Source organism: Gorilla gorilla, chromosome 16 (genome assembly GCF_029281585.2).
Source record: "Gorilla gorilla gorilla isolate KB3781 chromosome 16, NHGRI_mGorGor1-v2.1_pri, whole genome shotgun sequence".
NCBI classification, from domain to species: Eukaryota; Metazoa; Chordata; class Mammalia; order Primates; family Hominidae; genus Gorilla; species Gorilla gorilla.
Window position 1 is genome coordinate 43,174,490 of NC_073240.2, and position 14,276 is coordinate 43,188,765.

The 14,276-nt window shown below is 45.5% G+C and overlaps 1 protein-coding gene across 9 annotated transcripts in view; it reads left to right on the forward strand.

The window, feature by feature from the left end:
- Window positions 1–14,276, forward strand: part of LOC101139167 (neutral alpha-glucosidase C) — a 139,049-nt gene that overhangs the window by 86,905 nt on the left and 37,868 nt on the right. For 2 of the 9 annotated variants that reach the window (XR_010131168.1, XR_010131171.1), the window contains one exon: window positions 16–55. The exons of the other annotated variants lie outside the window; for them this stretch is intronic. The gene's annotated coding sequence lies outside the window, so the exon portion shown is untranslated. The remainder of the gene's footprint in view (window positions 1–15; window positions 56–14,276) is intronic. 9 annotated transcript variants of the gene reach the window in all.

Here is a 14,276-nt window from a genome sequence, read left to right on the forward strand (position 1 = left end):
CTCTCTCTTTTATAGCCAGAAGTTCCCCATCCAGTTCGTCTGGAAGAGACCTCCGGTGAGTAGCTTCCTGCTTGCTGGCTGGGTTTTCCCCCCACGGAGGAGTCCTCCCACTCAGCACCTCCGGCAGCTCGGCTGTGCACATGGGCACTGGGGGAAGGATCCTGGCAGCAGCTCTGCTGGGCTCTGTCTTTAAGTGTGAAGCAGGGAGGAGAGGAACAGGTCTCAGATATTTCACCAAATCTCAGCAAAATCCAGAGGGAGAGCGCAGGAGGTGGGGCTGATTCTTATGCTCTGGTTCTTTCTCTCTGGAAAAAAAAAAAAAAAAAAAAACTTGCTTTTTATAAAAGTGGATGGAACTCAGTTTAATTCATCCTGTAAAAATAAATATTCCTTTCTCAGAACAAATTCCAGACAGCCCAGATATACCCGTTCGTTTTAAATATCTTTCATCTTTGTAGGATTATTTCAGTTTCTCTGGCTAAAATCATGATGTTATTCTTCTTTAATTTACCAGTGGCCATATCTTTCTGAAACACAGAAACCCTAGAAAGAGAAGAGTCGTAGGCAAGGAATATTTTTTCATGCATAAAATGTTGGGGTTAGAGAGAGAGAGACCTAGCAATCGCTTTTGTCCACCTACCTCACCTCATAAGTGAGGAGTCAAGGCACACTAGAGTGAAATATATCTAGTGGGCACATGACAGAGCCCGGATTAAAACTTTCTGTTTTAGGAAACTCTCCCAGCCTCTGGGTTTCATTTATAGTGATCACCAGGAGGGAAATCACATTCCCCTGGCTCACCTCTCTGATCATCCCTCCAGTGTGACTCTTGTTCTTAATTCAAGAAATATTTATTGAGCATCTACTAGTGCCAGCACTGGGCAAGCAACTGGGGGGACAGCAGTGAGTAAGAAAGACCAAAATTCCAGCTGTCTTGGAACCTAGGGTCCTGAAGGGAAGATGGGCATTGAACAAGAGTGACATTGTCAGGAGACTATGTTCTGGGTGCCACGGGATCATGTGGCAAGGAGAGCTAACCTGGTCCAGGGAGACAAACCCTCCCTGAGGAAATGATGACAAGCTGAGACCCAATACTATTCATTAGCCATGGTTTTCTTTAACCTAAGGTGGGCCAGGCATGGTGGCTCACGCCTATAATCCCAGCATTTTGGGAGGCCCAGGCTGGAGGATTGCTTGAGCCCAAGAGTTCGAGACCAGCCTGGGCAACAGGGCGAAAACCTATCTCTTTCGTGCTAAAAATTCAAAAAATTATCCAGGCATGGTGGCACATGCCTGTGGTCCTAGCTACTCGGAGGCTGAGGTGGGAAGATCACCTGAACTCGGGGAGTCGAGGCAGCAGTGAGCCAAGATCACGCCACTGCACTCCAGGCTGAGTGACAGGAGTGAGACCCAGTCTCAAACAACAACAATAACAACAACAAACCTGAGGTGGAGTGCTAGACAACCCTGTATATTCCATAGGGGCTCTTCTTGGTTCTATGGTAAGGCCCATAACTGTCCTGAAGGCCTTCAGTTTAGAAGATAACACTGCTCTGCTATCAGAGTAGTTGGACATGTCACAACCCCCTGCTGAAATATCTTCAGTGACATCCCTCTCTCGGCCCCCACTGCCTTCAGGACAAGTCCAAACTCCTTAGCCAAGCCATAGGCCCTTCTCAGCTGGTCCCTGCCTACCTGTCCAGGCCCATCTCCATCCTCTTTCCCCAGATCCTGACACACCAGCAGTGCTTGGACATTTAGCTGCTCTGTAGTTCCAAGTCTTCTCACACCGGAGGCCTTTGCTCATGCTGTCTGTCTGCCTGACATGCCTTTTTTATTCCTATCTGAACCTCTGCTCAGGTGTCACTTCCTTCAGTCTTTCTCATGACTGATTTCCTCTCACTGAGAGCAGAGCTCCTTCCTGTTCATCTTTGAGGCCCCCTCACCAAGCTCAGGCCAGTCCCATAGTGGGTACTCAGCTGATGCTGGTGAATGAAAACCCACGCCCAAGGGCCTTGACCAGTGAGACAGGATAGGCCTGCGTTCCCAGGCAGGGAGTTCCTAAAAGCCCTTTCTTGGGCCAGACATGGTGGTTCATGCCTGTAATCCTAGCACTTTGGGAGGCAGAGGTGGGAGCATCAGTTGAGCTCAGGAGTTGGAGACCAGCCTGGGCAACATAGTGAGACCCTATCTCTATAAAAAAAGTTTAAAAAAATAAAAGCTCTTTCTCAGAATGGGGAAAATTAAAACCTACAAATACTGTTTTCAGTGAAATCATTGGTGGACTTGAGTCTTCAAGCGAGACTTACAAATTAATAAAAATTCTTTAAGGGCCTGTTATGCTCTAGGTACTAGATTGGGCAGTGTCCATGTTTGAAATGAGGGGTGCAGAAGACTTGTCTGTTCTAAATTGTGCCCCCACCACCACCATCACCAACAACAAAGATCCTGGATTTTCCACTGTTTGAGTCACTAAAGGACCAGATAACAAAGGCCACTCTTGGATGAAATGCCCACATGTTCCCCTGGGGTTAAGATCACAGGAACACTGCCCATTGGGTTCACTAGCATAAATGAGAAATATAAAATTAGAGATGGTCAGAGTTGGAATGATTCTTGGGGAGGTGCTCCAGTGTCCTTGCTTTACAGGTGAAGTGATTAAGGCCCAGAAAGGGCAAATGACTTACCTACAGCCACACAAGTTGACTTAAAACTGAAATGACTCCAGAACTTTCTGACTGTAAAGCACTTCTTGGAGACATCAGTTCTCCATAAACTTCTTCAGATGTAGTGACCTTTGCCAGCCCTATGCAGTCAGAAAAGACTGTGTCCTATTAGGAGAAGCACCATGCAGGTGAGTAAAGGCCTTCCTGCTTTTACTGTCTAAGGCACAGAACCTTTGGAAACCAATCTGAATTTTTTTCAACCATCAAGTATTATTTATTATAATTACAGTGATAATGATAATAATGATAAAGGGAGAATTATTCCTGGCCAACTATAATTCTAGTTAAAATAGCATGCTGCACTTTCAGCCTTTCCCTCTTAAAAGAAAACAGGCTCTGGCCGACTGTTCCCAGCACACCTGTAATCTCTTCTCTCACTCACCAGTGCTACCTCACAGACTTTCTTCCTCTACTCAGGAGCATCATGCATTGAGTTTCCAGGGCAAACAATCTGATTCCTCTAGACTTTCCTTATATGATCTATTTCTAGGATCAGAAAGCAAACAAATTATTCAACACTTCTCAACTGTTAAGGCAAGTTTTCTTGATGACAGATCCCAGGGCAGAATAGAATGGCTTCTAGAACAGGGCTTCTGGGATGCTGGTGCCCAATATACTAGGGATAGGTTGGGGATGGGAGGGCAGGTCGTGTTTCATTCCATGGGGTGGAAGGTTCAATTGCACCACACTCCTGGCCTGTCTCCTTCCCATGGTGGGTTTGTAAAGAGAACTTGACCTGTAAAGCCCAGTTCTTGGCTTCCGTCTTTCTCTGGGAAGCAAGCTGCCTGCAAGAAGCATGGCTTCTGCTCTCTGCCCTCCTTGCAGTAAGTTTTCTGGAGGCAAGTCCCCATGGGGAGTCATGCAGGAGTCCCTGGGCCACCTGGTAATATGTGGTTAACAGTAAAGATAATCGCTAATCTTGAGTGAGAACTCACCACATGCCAGTAACTAAATGCTTTCCATATGTTAATTCATTTAATCTTCACAACAATCCTGTGAGGAAGTATCATTATTGTCCCACTTTACAAAGGAGGGAACTGAGTCTCAGAGGGATTAAATAACTCGCGCCAGATCTCCCAGTTAGTGAAGGTTGGAGCTGGGATTTAAACCCACACAATCTGGCTCTAGAGCCCCAAATCTATCTAATTCTGAGATTTAGATGTCAATATCCATTTTTATTAAACAATAAATGTGGGATTTTGGACTCCCACCTGCCCTGCACTTTTGTAGTATTCCTTTATTGGCTCAAAACTCATGCATGGAAGGAAGGTGTCATTTATTGGGCCTCCTCAAGACACAACAGGCATTGAGTGACACCCCAGGGGTTGCCCCTGAAAGCAGCAGCCTCTATAAGTTGGAGATGGAATGGCACAGTGGCTAAGAGCCCAGGCTCTGAGGTCAGATAACCTAAGTTCAAGTCTGGGCCTGCTACCTAACACTTAGGTAATCTTGGTCACATACTTACCCTCATTTTGCCACGGGTTCTCCATGTGAAAAATGGAGAACAACCATAATTGAAGAACCCATCTCTTAATTAATTGAGGATTAAATGAGTTAATGCAGGCTAAAGGCTTAAGACCAGCACATGGTTGAGTGCTCAGTAAACATAGACTACTCTTATTACTGCCTACAAGCAGCTATGCAGTCTCTTAAAAGTGGCAACATCATAAACATTTTCCAGCTTAATTTGTGCCTATGACCAGTCAAGATATTAACCACAGCAATGTATTTGAGTACTTCATGCCTGGTCTAAATGCATCCATCCATCTCAGCATGAGGATGTGTGTGTGAATGCTGTCCTCATGGGCAGGGGACTGCTTGTCCTTTAGGGCAATTCTAGTTATCTACATCAAACATAAAATGTACGTTTGGTTGTGAAAATCTGAGTGTATCATAGAGCCAGGAAGGAGACTACAAAAGAGGGATCACACTTGGCTGGGAAACTTGGCACCTTGCTCAGTGATTGGCTTTAAAGGCTCACTGAGACCAACTTGGTGAGCAAGGGCTTCGTTTTTCCCATCTGCATGTGCCTCAGTCATGCCAGGTGAAGAGTTCTTAAGCTACTTCTCTCTGATCTCCTGCAATTCCCAAAGCAGGGGCAACCTAGATCCCTGCTTCTTTTGGAGGTATGAGAAGTGAAGGGCCAGTTGCAGGACCTTGTGATGAAAAGGTATCTGGTCCTCTCCTCACCCTTGGTAACATGGGATCCCAGAATTGCTCCACAGTGCCCTGCCCTGCACCATCAGCTCAGCTGGCCAGGGCTTCCAGCAGTGGACCCTGACAACAATGAGGTTCCTGGTCTCCTCCTGTCTCTGGTGCTAGGTGGAGTCACCTTTCTGTAAATTCCATGTTATTCCAGACCCACCCTAACCTAGAGCTTGGAGAAGGAAGGGCCCACCCTATTTAGCAGCTGGATTAACCCAGACTTCAGGTTAAACTTCCCTCCATCAGCATGGTCTCAGTGTTTCTTGGCTGTGCTAGGAGAGGTTATTTCTGGTTGGGCCTCCAGTTCACAGCCCTGAATCGGAGTCAAAACTGCATCAGTGATATACAGCCACCTCCAGCTTAACCTCCAGCTCTTTCCCTAGGAAATCCGTTCTCCCTTCCTCCACTGTCCTCCAAGCTCCTTGGGCTGATAGCTGGGCCTTGCAGTTTCTCATCGCAACCTTCTGCTTAGCTCTCTCCTCTATCTGCTGTTGGGAGGTGGGGGAGCTTGCCACCTTCCCACTTAACTCCAGATCCAGTGCCTTCTCACTTGCTGGTGGTGGCTGGAGCTCCAGCTATGGGTCTTTTCCCCTCACCTTTTCCCCTCACCTCTTTCCCTCAACTCCTGTCCCCACCTCTCTGTCATTACAGGGCCCCACCCGTTCCCAGCTCAGAGCTGGGTCTCCACTTCAGCCACATTTCTCTGGTGTTTGCCTTTCTTCCTGCCATGTATTACTATCATACCCATATCCATCTGTGCTTTGCCCAGTAGTCCAACCTCACCCTTAGCCCCGCTCTTCTTCACTCCTGGGGCCAGCTAGTGCCCTCCACCAACACCTGGACCTGTGGACACCTCTTTCCCAGACAGACAGCAGCAGCCCCTTAGTCCTCTGAATAGATGACTTTATTCCTTGTATTCTGGTACACAGAAATCTCTTGAATTAGGCTTATTTTAAGAATAGAGTTTAGGTAAGTTTCCCAAACTATAATTCATCATGAACCTTATTTTCCCAAGTCTAGAAGATTCTCAATACTAGTACTTTCTTGATCTTATCAGAGGGTGTCCATGGAAGGTCATGACCATCACCCAGCTGAGTGCAGTAGAAGGAAGCTTTCTAATGTAAGTTGCGTCACAGTTTCAGAGATGTGAGAGAAATTCAGAAATGTGAGGGAAATTGTGAAATGTAAAACATGAGGGAGAAAAGCATTCAGAATGGAAAAATAAGACAAAGAGTCCCTTCCCATCTAACTCACAACCCTGCCATCCCCAACCTATTCCTTTTCCCAGGCTCTTTCTTTCTTCCGTGCTGTCTATTGACATGGACCCAGCCACACTGGCTGGTTTTTGCTGCTTTCTGTATGACCTGGTCTCTTGCCCCTTCCCAAGGTCCTCATCATCCAGGCAGAACCAACTTCTTCCTTGTGCCAGGGCTGTTACACCAGGAGAAAAAAAAGTATGACATTCTTCAGGGTAGATCTTCTTACTACTGTGGAATTATTGTCAAGTCTTTAAATTTATTGCGCCAAATGTGCTCCCTTTCTGAACCCTTAACATGGCAGAAACATCTTCTCTCTTCTCGAGGAAAACCTGTAAGAAAAAATTAGAAAGATTATTATAATTACAGAATTACAATAATCTCTGGGGTGGGGGAAGGAGAATTAAGTATGATTGTTTTCGAGGAAGAAAAGAAAGAAAAACACCTGCCCGTTTACTTACAAGAGGGAGGAGAGCTAGAACTGAAAGGAAAATGGAGTGGAGGAAGCAACAGGGCTTGTGACGACCCCTAACCTGGTGTTCTTCCTCTCCACGACCCGACCCTCACAGAATTCTTTTCTTTTTCTTTTCTTTTTTTTTTTTTTTGAGACAGGGTCTCCCTCTGTTGCCCAGGCTGGAGTGCAGTGTCTCCAGCTCAGCTCACTGCAACCTCCACCTCCCAGGTTCAACCAATCCTCCCACCTTGGCCTCTGTAGTTGCTGGGACTACAGGCATGCGCCACCACGCCTGGCTAATTTTTGTATTTTTAGTAGAGATGGGGTTTCACCATATTGACCAGGCTGGTCTCAAACTCCTGACCCCAGCGATCCACCGCCTCAGCCTCCCAAAGTGCTGGGATTATAGGCATGAGGCTCTGCACCCGGCCTCCCTCACAGAATTCTTTCCGAGTGCTTGTGAAACTTCTGAGGCAAGTGACTTGGTAGAGGGTGGAGGTTCCTATTTTGGTTTACACAAGCAGGGGTGAGCCAACACTCAGAGTGTGGAAAGCACAGGAGTGTGGGGAGAGAGAAGCACACAGAAAGGAGCTGCTAGGAACCGGCTGAACTGTGGTGGGAGTGAGGAGGCTCTGCCCTCTCAGAGGCTATGGAGTGGTGTTCAAGACTAATTCACAAGGAAGCCTGGTGCCTCAGCTAACACTGGGTGGCATTCTGCTGAAGAGGAGCTAACACGTACTTTTCCATTTTCATTCAATCTTCAAGTTTAAACAATCACCATCAGAACTTTCAGAAGTGTATTATATACTCCAGAACACCAGGAATATAGTATAAAAGCTGCTATTTTTTAAATACCCCAGAGATATAGGACCAAAAATGGGAACTACTTTCAGCCTTTCCAGATGGATGGCTTTCTTTCCTGATATAAAGGTTTTAAAGAGAAAAGGATGGCTCCATCTCCTTGAGTAACCTACAGCTTGTAACTTTCACAGTCTGAACACTCACCCTTATTTCTAACTAGAATGTTTCCAGGTGCAAATGTAATATATTTTCTCTGGCTGTGACCCAAAAGACAGTGAAATAGAGTCAGCTGATTTTCCCTGTATGGTAACCCTCCCTATTTTTTTCTCTTTTTTTTTTTAAACAGAGATAGGGGTCTCACTATGTTGTCCACACTGGACTTGAACTCCTGGGTTTAAGTGATCCTCCTGCCTCAGACTCTGAGTAGCTGGGACTACAGGCATATCCTGTTTTTGAATCATGACATCCCTCTTTTAGTTAATTCAGATCAGTCACAAAATTGTTCCAACTTTATGCCATAGGCATGGCTTTTCCAACATGGAGGACGTCAGTGCTATAAACCTTACACAGCCAATCCTTGTTATTTGCAGATGCCATATTTGCAAATTCACCTACTCGCTAAGGTTTGTCTCCCCAAAATTAGTACTTGAGGTGTTTTTGCAGTCATTTGTGGGCATACACAGAGCTGTGAAAAATCTGAGTCACCCCACATGCCTGTTCCCAGCTCAGGTCAAACAAGGCAACACTCAGCCTTCTTGTTTCAGCTTTGATACTGTAAAGAATGTCCTTTTCATGACGTCTTTAGTGCCATGTTTTTCTCATTTCTGTGCTTTTTACTGGTGACCTCCAAGCATAGTGCTGAAATGCTGTCTAGCGTTCTAGGAGGCTGTGGTGTGCCTCATGGAGGAAATACGTGTGTCAGATAAGCTTTGTTCACACACAAGTTATAGTCAGTTGGCTGTGAGTTCAGTGTTATTGAATCATCAATCAATAAACAATAATTTAATGAATCAATATTAAATAAGGTGTCTTTAAGCAGAAACATCATAAAATAAGGCTCTGTATTGATTGGTTGATGAAAATGTGACCAGAGACTCATAGGACTCTAACTCTGTAGTTCCCCTAGGAGCAATGGTTCAGTATTTACTAATACAGTGTTCTCAGCGATATTATAAAACATAACTACCAAGAATAATGAGTATTGACTGTACTTCATTTTCTCTGTATTCTTAAATATTACAGCTTGAAACAATGCTCTATTAAGAATGTGGGCTGGGCGTGGTGGCTCACACCTGCAGTCCCAGCATTTTGGGAGGCCAAGGCGGGTGGATCACTTGAGCCCAGGAGTTCAAGACCAGCTTGGGCAACATGGTGAAACCCTATCTCTACTAAAAATACAAAGATAAGCCAAGTATGGTGGTTTGTGCCTATAGTCCTAGCTGTAAGAGTTAAAAAGAAAGAGGAAAGAAACATGAAAAATGGCTCAATAAAGACAGGTTTATTTTGGAGAATAAACCTGAGAGGGGCTTCTGGCCGATTTCTGTCAGGAGTACTCTCTCTTACAGACTAAGTGTATTTAAGGGTTCAGGGTGAGAGAGCCTATCACAGGCTTGGAATGTTTCTGTGTGGAGGAGAAGTTCATTGTGGGTTTGGAATGTCTCTGGTCGGAGGGGAGGTTATCTTGGGGCTGGCTTGTCTCTGGTCAGGGAGAGAGTTTATCTTACGGTTGGAATGTTTCTGGTTGGAGATGTCATTTGTGGTTTATGGTCATACTGACATTAGCCATTAGGCTGATGCCCTTTGGGTTGGATTTAGGCAGTTTTTGATCAAGGGGCACTTTAAAATGGTGGTGTTTGTCCAAGATGGTGATGCTCCTGCTCTGTCACTAGCTACTTGGGAGGCTGAGGTGGGAGGATCACTTGAGCTACAGAGGTTGAGGCTGCAGTGAGCCAAAATTGCACCACTGCATTCCAGCCTGAGTGACAGAGTAAGACCATCTCGAAAAGAAGGGAAAAAAAAGAATGTGATCAGTATGAAGTATTGCAGCATGTTTTAATCCATTGCAGTCATTCTTCTTTTTCATGTTCGAATTGTTCCAACTTTGGACAGTAGGAGCCCCTGTATGTTGCCTGTATCATTTCACGTTGCTCCATTAATCTTTTATCCTTTTCTTGTTTTCTGGCCACAACAGAATGTGCCACGCCCATCTTGTACATTTGTTGCCCCACAACTGGAATGAATCATTTCTTCAAGAAACCCAGTTCCTTTGGTCTGAAAGGGAGGGAAAGAAAGGGCATAAGATTGAGAGGACAGATGGCCACCAACTTCCTAGGACCCAGCGCTTGGCCATTGCATCAGCACTTTCTTTCTTCTTCTTTTTTTTTTTTTTTTTTTTTTTGAGACAGAGTCTTTACTCTCGTTGCCCAGGCTGGAGTGCAATAGCGCGATCTTGGCTTACTGCAACCTCCATCTCCTGGGTTCAATTGATTCTCCTGCCTCAGCCTCCCAAGTAGCTGAGATTACAGGTGCCCGGCACCACGCTTGGCTAATTTTTGTATTTTTAGTAGAGATGGGGTTTCACCATGTTGGCCAGGCTGGTCTCGAACTCCTGACCTCAGGTGATCCACCTGCCTCAGCCTCCCAAGGTGATGAGATTACAGGCGTGAGCCACCGCGCTTGGTCTCACATCAGCACTTTCAAGTTGGAAGCTTTCTGTCCATACCAGACGGTCTCTTGCTCTAATGACCTCTTCCATGTGCCCGACTGCCTCTAAAATTAATACTGACTCCTGTGTATCTTCTCAGCCAGGAGTCATTTGACCTGTGTTACTCAGTTCTGAAAAGAAGAAATCCTAGGTTGGCACAAAAAAAAAAGTTACTCCGTGCCAGCATGAGAAGAGAGGGAGGGGGCTGAATCACAGAAAAACCTAGGCTGTGGCAGGAAGCTCTTTGCTCCTAGTGCCTAGGACCCAGTTGTTTCTTCTCCCAGGAAAATTATATATCTTTCCAATGAAGCTGGCTCAGCGAGTGGTCTGCTTGTGATCTGCTTTAAGAGTGTTACCTTCTGTCAGACAGTTTACAGAGAAGTGAGGTCACTGTCCTAGCCACAGAGAGGAAGAACTGGGGGCATTGTGCAGAGTGGATAAAACAGCTGGAGTTAGAACCAAACAGACCCGGTCTGAACACTGACTCGGCCACTAGCAAGTCACATAAGTAAGTCACATTTTTTAAGTTTCGCTTTTCTCTTCTGTAATGAGGATAAGGATATTCCCATCATAGGGCTGTTTTGAGTGGCATTCAGCGTCCTAGTAGGTCTGCAAGGTAAGGTAGCAATTACTATTAGCATAGGTAGCAAAGGGTAGGAGCATAACACAATGATGTTATGACTTCATAACATCAGAGCACATAACATCAGAGCACAGGCTCTGAAGTCAGGCAAACTTCATTCAAATCCCAGCTCCACCGATTAACGATGTGACCTCAGGCAAATTATTGACCATTTCAAGGTCTCAGTTTCTGCATCTGTGAGAAGAAAATGAAAATTCCTACTTTCATAGAGTTTTTGTAAGGATTAAATGAGATTCTATACATAACATAATACAATGAGTCAATAAATAATGATGATAGTAACTGAAAGGCAAAACAAGGTACCCATTTGAGAGCCAGCCTTCTGTCTACTCAGCAGAGAATCATGATAGTGTCATCACAGGGGTAGGGGGGATGGGGAAGGTGCATATGTTTCAGTGAAAGTGACAATTATATAAGTAACTTTTAGGAGCACCTTCTATTATATTCTACAAGACAACAGCTCCTCCTGGGGGTCATGATGGGGACAGAGCTGTAGACATCATGGTGAACAAATTAAAGTGACTCAGCAGTTTAATGCTGACAATGAGAGGGGCTGGGACAGAAATGGCCAAGAAATACAAGAAAAGATGCATTTTCCTAATTATAAGTAAGGCAAAGCATCTTTTTTGTACACTTGTCTATTTCTTGATCATCTGTATTTCACTGTACATGAAACACCTGCTAATGCCTTTTGCTGATTTTTCTACTGAGTTGTCTTTTTCAATTTGAATTGTAGGCATTCTTTATATATCCTGGATACTAATCCTTTCTTGGTTAGATGTGTTACAGATATCTTCTCCCACCTTGTGACTTGCCTCTTCACTCTCTTAAGAATACTTTTTTGGGCCAGGCGTGGTGGCTCATGCCTGTAATCCCAGCACTTTGGGAGGCCAAGGTGGGCAGATCACCTGAGGTCAAGAGTTCGAGACCAGCCCGGCCAATATGCCAAAACCACATCTCTACTAAAAATACAAAAATTATCTGGACGTAGTGGCGGGAGCCTGTAATCCCAACTACTCGGGAGGCTGAGGCAGGAGAATCGCTTGAACCCAGGAGACAGAGGTTGCAATGAGCCAAAATCCTACTACTACACTCTAGCCTGGGTGACAGAGCAAGACTCCATCTTAAAAAAATAAAAAAGAAATCTTAAAAATTCAAAAAAAAAGGCTGTTGGGATTTTTATTGCAGTTACATTGAATCAATATGGGAAGAATACACATCTTGACAATATTGAGTCTTCCTATCCATGAAGCAGGGATGTTTCTCCATTTAAATAGGTGTCTTTTAATAAAAGTTTGATAATTTTCTTAGTGACATCTTTAACATTTTTTTTTCTTTGAGATGGAGTTTCATTCTTGTTGCCCAGGCTGGAGTACAATGGTGCAATCTCGGCTCACTGCAAACATCACCTCCCAGGTTCAAGCAATTCTCCTGCCTCAGCCTCCCAAGTAGCTGGGATTATAGGCATGCACCATAATGCCTGGCTAATTTTGTATTTTTAGTAAAGACAGAATTTCACCATGTTGGTCAGGCTAGTCTCAAACTCTTGACCTCAGGTGACCCTCCACCCTTGGCCTCCCAAAGTGCTGGGATCACAGGTGTGAACCACTGCGCCCAGCCTGCCTTGAACATCTTTTGTCAGATTTATTCCTAGGCATCTTTTAACAAAAATGGTTAAACAAAAGTCACTTTTTTTGTTGTTTTTTTTGAGTCAGGGTCTCATTCTTTCACCCAGGCGGTGGCTCACACGTGTAATCCCAACACTTGGGGAGGCCGAAGCAGGTGGATTACCTGAAGTCAGGACTTGAAGACTAGCCTGGCCAACATGGTGAAACCTCGTCTCTACTAAAAATACAAAAATTAGCCAGGCATGATGGTGGGTGCCTGTAATCCCAGCTACTTGGGAGGCTGAGGCAGGAGAATCAGTTGAACCCAGGAAGTGGAGGTTGCAGTGAGCCGAGATCGTGCCACTGCACTCCAGCTTGGGTGACAGAGGGACACTCCATCTCAACAACAAAAAAAATTATTTTAAGCTATTATTTACCCTGTAATGCCAAAGTCATGGTTTCAACGAGCCACGGTGGCTCACACCTACAATCCCAGCACTTTGGGAGGCTGAAACGGGCAGATCACCTGAGGTCAAGAGTTCAAGACCAGCCTAGCCAACATGGTGAAACCCCATCTCTATTAAAAATACAAAAATTAGCCAGGCATGGTGGTGTCTGGGTGCCTGTAATCCCAGATATTTGGGAGGCTGAGGCGGGAGAATTGCTTGAACCCAGGAGGTGGAGGTTGCAGTGAGCCGAGATCATGCCACCGCACTCCAGCCTGGGTGACAGAGCAAGACCCTATCTCAAAAATAAATAAATAAATAAGTAAAGTCATTGGTTTTCAACTTTAGTGGACATAAGACTCTCCTGGTGAGCCTATTCAAAATGCAGAGTCCCAGACCCCTACCAAATCCTCAGGTCTGGGATGGGCCCTGGGAATCTGTATTTTCAACTGGCAGACGAGATGATTCTGATGCATGAAGTTCAAAGATCACACTTTGAGAAGCACAGAGTAGACAAAGGCCGTCAGGCGTTCATGAGCAGACAGGGAGACTGGGCGTCCTCCTAGCGGGCAAGCTGCCAGGCCTAAGTTTCCTCCCATGTCAGCTCCCTGCTCTTACATTAGAGCTGCCTATTTAAGCACAGTGAAAGTTGAAAAGGCTGGGCTTTCTTATGAATATAATTCCCACATGACACACATTCATCTGCTTTCCCCATCCACCACATTCTCTGCCCTAAAGGTCCTGAATTTGCAACAATGGATATCTGCTCACTGCCACTGGGACCTACTCTAACAGGGACTTCCATCTGCAGTCAAGTTACCTACCCTCTGCATCATTTTCACAGATGAGAGTCCCTAAATGACTGGTCAAGGTCTTTGAGGGGTGGGCCAGGGACATCAGGAGTGTGAAGGCGTCATTACCCCCAAACAATGGCATGGAGCAGATTCCTCCTATGCATTCAGTAGCCTGTATAGGATTAGTATATCAGAAGGCCCCATGCTATAGCCCTTTGATCACCAGTGTCAAAGGCATGAACATCTTTTGCTGAGACAAAGTAAGCCTCTCTGTAACTATAGTAATATTTTCTTTTTAGAGGAAGAATCCCAGCAAGGGGTGATGAAGGTGCCCTAAAGGTCCTCAGACCACTGCGGTCTGTCCTGAGGCTGTCCTTGGAACTATCTCTCCCCTCCCTGGCTCCCTCTCAGAGTTGCCCCTAGACCATGGGCTCAGGGGCCTCCAGTCAAAGCTGCTGACTCTGACCATGCATGGTGCTGCTGAAGGTGGAAGAGCTATATAGGCTCCAGGCCATTCATAAGAGGATTAGGCCTGGACTGAGGGCGCAGTGGGAAAGAGGCAGCAGGGAAGGCCCAGCTCTACTCCCAGAGCATTCGCCATGCCCTACCTGCTGTCAGGATTCTTCTGTGACTGTGTGAT